Raw genomic sequence first — 6719 nt, 5'->3', positions numbered from 1 at the left:
CATGCCCAGCTCACCATTTGTTTGGTTTTTGTTTTGTTATAAGCATCAGAGTCCCTATTTTCAGTTATTTTGGGTATATGCCTGGGAGTAGCATTACAGTATTTCTCTGTTTTACTTTTGAGGAACTACCAACTGTTTTCTATTTTATTCCTTGTAATGTTATTGTCATAGGATTTGTGTGTGTGTGGTACTAAGAATTTAGCCTGGCACTCTGCCACTACATCCTCAGTTTCCCCTTTTAAACAATTATTTATTGATTATTTATTTATTTATTTATTTTCTGACTGTGGTGGTGCATGCCTATAATCCTTGCATTCATGAGGCTGAGGCAGGAGGCTTGCTGCAAGAGTTCAAGGTCAATCCGGGATACGTAGTAAATTCAAGGTCAACCTGAAATACAGAGCGAGACTGTCTCAAAAAACAAAACCAATGGCCCAGCTCAGTGGTACCATACCTACCTCCTGAGTTCAATCCCCAGGACCACAAAACAGCAACAACAAAAACCATATTTAAAAAAAATTTTTTTGAGACAGCCTCACTAACTTGTCTAGGCTGGTTATGATCTTGCAATCTTCCTGTTTGAACCACCCAAGTAGCTGGGATTTCAGATGTGTGCCATCACAATAGGTATAATGGATTTTTTTCTTAATTTCTATAGTTTGTGACTAACATGTGATGTGTGTGTGTGTGTGTGTGTGTGTGTGTGTGTGTGTGAACACCATACCTAGGGCCTGGCACATGCTCAGTCCCCTCACTACTACCAGGCTACACTCCAGTTCCTTTTTTAAACTAAGAAACATAATAGAAGGGAAGTAAGAAAGAGAGGAAGTAAAGAAAATTAAGATGTGTTACGAACATACACCAACTCCCAACGGTGAATGTAATCATTACGTACTACAAACATATATGTGTGTGGGTATATAACATGGAAACAAGCTGGTCGTGGCACATATCTGTAACCCCAGCACTCTGGAGGCTGAGGCAGGAGAATTGCTTGATTTCAGGAGTGTTAAGATCAACCTGGGCAGCATAACAAGACCCCATCTCTACAGACAAGACAATCTTGGGGCTGGGGGTGCAGTTCAGTGGAGGAGTATTTGCTTAGCATTCTTGAGGCACTGGGTTTTGTTTCAGAGGTGAAACAGTGAGTGTGGAAAGGAGAGGTAGATAAATGTGCAGTATTATCTGGTAGCGTACAAGGAGCTGGGAAGGCGACCAAATTCGGGGAGGGGGACTGAGGGTCTAGGAACAAGAATAGAAGGAGACTCACTTGTAACTGCATGTACTTTGGAGCTTTTGCACCTTTAAAGCTTTATATTGTACACATAATTACCTATCTGAACTTTAAATAAAACAGTACAAGTCGTGCTGTGTATGTTATGATTTCATTTTTTTCTTTTTGTTTGTTTGGTTTTTCGTACTGGGGATTGAACCCAGGATATTCACACTGAGATACATTCCCAGTCCTTATTTATTTATTTATTTTGGTACGGGGATCAAACTTGGGTCCTTGTGCTTGCAAGGCAGGTGGCAGAATCACTGAACTAAATCCATGGCCCAATTTTTAAATTTTTGAGACAGGATTTCACTAAATAGCTTGCCAAGGCTCAGCGCAAACTTTCAGTCCTCTGGCCTCAATCTCCTGTAGTGCTGGGTTATAGGCTGGCACCCCTATTCCCCGGGATTCCATCAAAATAAAATAAACAGGCCTGGGGATTTAGTTCAGTGGTTCTGCCACCTGCCTTCCAAGTGGAAGGTCCCAAGTTCGATCCCCGGTACCATAAAAATAAAAAAACAAATAAAAGACTGAAGACTGCCATTCTTAAAAATAATAATAATAAAATAAACAAAAAATAAAAAAGGGCTGGTATGTAGCTCAGTAGCTGAGTGACCTAACCCGGGTTTAGATCCTCAAGCAAAATTAAGACATGAAACCGAATTCCACTTCCAAGTGTAGGAATAAAAATAGATCACAAGGGCTAGGGATGCAGCTCAGCAGCACAGTGCCTGCCTGGCAAGCACAGAGCCCTGAGTTGGATTCCTGGTACAGAAAAAAAAAAATCACAAAAAACTGGGCATGGTGGCGCACACCTGTATTCTCAGCACTCAGGAGACTGAGGTAGAGGGAGGATTGCTATGAGTTCTAGGCCAACCTGGGGTACATAGTGAGTTCAAAGTCAGCCTGAGCTAAAAAGCAAGACCCCGCCCCCTCAGTGTAAATCACAGAAGTTATTTTGGTTTTCTCTTTGTTCTCTTTCTTGGAATATCTGCTTTGAGGAAACTCAACAGCCCTCACAAGGACACTTAAGCCCCCGGCTGGAGAGGTCCAAACAGTGACCTACAAAGCTTCCTATGATCGATCGATTAGCACTGTCTTGCCAGGGAGTCCCTCAGCCCCACTGACCGCTTCAGGTAGCTGAAGCCTGGGCTCACATCCTGCCTGCAGTCCTGGGAGGAACCCTGAGCCACAACCTCTCTCTTAAGTCTCTCTCAAACCGTGGAAGCAGAAAATCCGTGAGACAAAAGTGTTGCGTGAAGCTACTGTTTGGAAATAATTTGTTACACAGCAATAAATAAAATGCTACCAAGTTATTTTATTTATTTATTTTCTGGGGATAAAACCCACGGCCTCACACATGTTAGGCAAGCCCTTTACCAATGAGCTACACACCTAGCCCTTTTTAAAATTTTATTTGGAGACAAGGCTCAGTAAATTGCTCAGGCTTGCCTTGAACTTGTGATTTCCCTGCCTCAGGCTCACACTTGGCATCCCAGTGTGTACCACCACTCCTTGCTAATATTTTAGATTTTAACTCGGCTTATCATAGTTTAAATATTTTATTACATGAATATGTATTACTTTTGTAATTAAAACTGAAGGGCTGGATGTAGCTCAGTGGTACAGTGCTTATCTAGTGTGCTGTCAGGTCCTAGGTTCGAGATCTAATACCACACACACAAAAAAAGGAGAAATGAGTAAGAAAAAAATGGAAATAAAGCTCAGCCTAGGCTCATTAGTTCAGTTATGTGATCCCTACCTGTGACAAGACACAGACAGGCCTTAACTCTCTTTGCTCCCTGCTCTGGCCCCAAGGCCAACAAAAATGCTCTGAGTCATTAGCAAGGGAATAGACACATAAATAAAGGAACCCAAGCTGGGCATAGTGGTGCACTCCTGTGATCCCAGCACTAGGGAGGCTGAGGCAGGAGGATCACTGTGAGTTCAAGGACAGCCTGGGCTACATAGAGAGTTCCAGGTCAATCTCAACTACAGAGTGAGACCCTGTCTCAAAAAAAAAAAAACGAACCTGAGTCTCTGTTAAAATGTCTGAAAGGCTGTGTGGGACAGAAAACCCTTCCTTTCTGTGACCACAGATGGCAGAAGCAAGAAAAGTAGAAGTGAGTGTCAAATTTTGGGTTGAAATCCGGAAGAAACTCCCAATAAGACCGCCTGCTTTGTGAGGAAGTGAACTGCTGTCACCAAAGGGGTTTGCAAGAAGCCTGGCAGGTTCCCTGTGAGGGACCTGCTCAGACAGCGTGACAGCCCGTGTCCAGAACATCAGGAGGGAGGTTTCTTTTCTACTGGAGAAATTTCTTGCTCCTCCTCCTTCCACCTCCCCCACCCCTCTCCACAGGGTCTCACTCTGTGGTGCAGGCTGGCCTCAAACCTGATCCTCCAGACCTGCACCACAACACTCGCTTTGGAATTTGGTGCTCATTCAAGCTTGGGCCACACTTCCCCTCCCAGCCCAGCTCTTCTCCAGCCTACGAGGCTCCATGCGGCTGGTGCTAGTGACACCTGGTGGCCAGTTGGAATAAGACAGAGACAGCTGTTGTCCAATTTATTGCTGTGTCCCAGGGCCCAGTACAGTGCCTGGCACAGAACAGTCCTTCCCACTGAGGAGTGAAAGAATAAATGCAAATTAGAGAGGAGGAGAAACGATCCACCTGGGCCTGCAGAGCCACCAAGGGGACCAACCAGGACTGCAGGGTTGGCTCTGCACATCCTCTCTGCCCCCTGCTCCCTCTCCTGTGCCTGCCCTGTGTTCTAGGGGCACCGTGAGCAGGAGGAAGGAGCTATTTGGGAAAAGGCTGAAGTAAATTAAACATGCTTCTGCTCCAGTGGGCTGAGTTGAAAATGCTTGAGCAGAGCCGGGCATGGTGGTACACACCTGTGATCCCAGCATTCAGGAGGCTGAGGCAGGAGGATCACTATGAGTTTGAGACCAGCCTGGGCTACTTCATGAGCCTGAATGACTAGCGAGACCCTGTGTCAAAAAAAACCCAGACTCTTCTAGGCATCCTTGAGAGAAGGTGCATCCTTAAACCAGACTCGCATATTCTTGGGGGAGCATAAGGGAGACTGTAAGGGTCCACTACCCCCTCCTCCCTTTCCCCCCTCCACCCCCGGGGTGGCTTATTCCAAGCTTCTCTTCTCACCCCTCATGCAAGCTCCTGGAATTGCATTAAGCTTTGACTCAGCAAGTATTTATTGAGGCTTCTCTGTGCCGGGAACCTGGCTGTATGAACGACGCAGACCCGGCCCCTGGAATGAACAGCAAACATTCTGGTCAGGCAGACCAAGGAGCAGATGGGCAAAACTCACTTAATAAGTGCTGTTTGTTTTGGAGAAGCCCAGGACTTCAGGAAATCAGAATGACCCTGAAACACCGTCTGAAGGAAGCAGGTGTTTTTAGGGACCCTGCAGGAGGGAAGACAGCCTGGTATTCTCCAGGAGCTGCAAGGAATGGATCTCTATCACAGGAGCCTCTTAACACATGTCCCAGGAATTCTGGTTTGGTGAGTTGGAGCTGAGAACTCAGAATCTGCACATTTAACAAGCTTCACTGGTGATTTTGGTGCAGCAGAAACTGGATCAAGGCATTGTGAAAGGTGGGCTTTGGGGCTCAAGGGTCAGAGGTTACAGGTTGGTAGGTCAGCTGTAGGAGTTTGACACCCCACCCTCCTGTACCGGAAATAAAAAACTCAAGGCCTTCAAATTGAGCTACGGCTCCAGCCCTTTTTTATTTTTAGACAAGGTCTTGCTAAATCGCTGGGTTGCCCAGGCTGGGCTCGAATTTGGCAATCCTCCTGCCTCAGTCTCCCAAAGTGCTGGGGGTACACTCGTGCACCACCCCCCTAGAAAGCCACAGCAGTGTTAGTCCCGAATCTTTAGAGAGCCCTCCTCCAGTTGCAGGGCAGAAAGTGAGTTGCACAGGGCGGTGTTGTATCAGGCGGAGGTCTAGGGGACTGGGGTCCTCCCTTGTAGAGACCGTCTGGGCTTCTCAGGAGCGAGCTGTACGGCAGGGAGAAGCTCAAAGGTGATTCCTGTTTTGCCCATAATTACAGGGCTAAACTGATGTTTCTAAAAATAACCATTCCATTTTTCTGGTACAATCAGGATCTTAGTCTTTGTTTCTGGGGTGAGCCAAGGCTCACAGGAGCTATGGGCACATAGCAAAAAGTATGCAAAGGTCCCCCGAAGGGCCACCTCCTCCCCACATCACCACTGGAGATGCGGTTGTCTCTAACGCTAGCCACCTGGGTCCCGCCCGACGCGGCCCATTCCTCCCTACTGTTCCCAGGCGGGACTGCTGGCTACTGTGGCCTCCAGCTTGGGAATTAGAAGAGAGACCACGCGGAGGAGAGCCGCGGGGGAATCGGAGGTCAGTGCAGCCCCCACGTAAGGGACAGGAGGCGACGAGGGGCCGAGGGAGAAGGGAGCCACTGTGGAACCCGAGAGGCCTGTCCGAATCGCGGGCTGGAAGGTGGGAAAGGTGCTATTGGGCTCTCGGTGCCGCCGCACGTCGGGAGAGCCTGCATCACAGCGTCCGCGGGGTCCCTAGAGGGGAAGGTGGCCGCGCCTCCTCCCCGGCCCTCTGACCCCCAGGGCGGCTCGAGCTCCCGGCACGCCTCGCGGCGCTGACCTCATCGGCGGTGCTGATGCTTCGCCCCCCGCTAGAGGGCGCTGCGCTCAGCCTCCCGTTTGCCTTTGCACTTGGCAGTTTTCTCCGAGCGCTGGAGCACTGCTCTCTGCTAGCTGTCGCTTGGGCGGCACGTGTGGGCCTGCTGAGGGCTCGCCGCCTCTATCCACCTGGGGTGTAGCTAAGCGATAGAGCTCTTCTCTAGCATGTCTGAGGCTCTGGGTTCAAAAAACAAAAAGACATACCTCTTGAAATGGTTGTAAGCACTAAGTGAAATAATCCTTTACTTTACAAAACAGTGCCCAACACACACGTGTTCTGTTTTGTTTCTGGTTTTTGTTTGTCTCTTTGTGTTAGAGAGGCTCTCACTATGTAGTCCAGGCTGGGCTTATTAAACTCATTATATACCCAGGCTGTCCTTGAACTTGCAGTGATCCTCCTGCCTCAGCTTCCTGGGTGCTGAGATTACAGGCCACAGGCGTATGCCACCTTGCCTGGCTAACAGCTTTAATTTACTTATATTCAGGGAGATATGGTCTTGTTTTGTTGCTCAGGCTGGCCTTGAACTGGTGGGCTCCAGAACCCATCCTCCAGCCTTAGCCTCTGGAGTAGCTGGGACTGTGGACACTGAGTTCCATCACCTGCTAATATGTCCTATGTTAATGCTTTTGTGTTACTGGAATATACTCATGGGCCCAAATTCTTCAGTGGTTTCTTATTTATTTTATTTTGTGTTTTGTTTTGTTGAGACAAGGTCTTGCTATGTAGTCCAGGCTGACCTTAAATTGGCTGGGA

The sequence above is a fragment of the Fukomys damarensis genome, unplaced genomic scaffold, assembly GCF_012274545.1.
Source record: "Fukomys damarensis isolate Sample0158 unplaced genomic scaffold, DMR_v1.0_HiC HiC_scaffold_3, whole genome shotgun sequence".
Lineage (NCBI taxonomy): Eukaryota > Metazoa > Chordata > Mammalia > Rodentia > Bathyergidae > Fukomys > Fukomys damarensis.
This window is presented reverse-complemented; position numbering follows the sequence as displayed.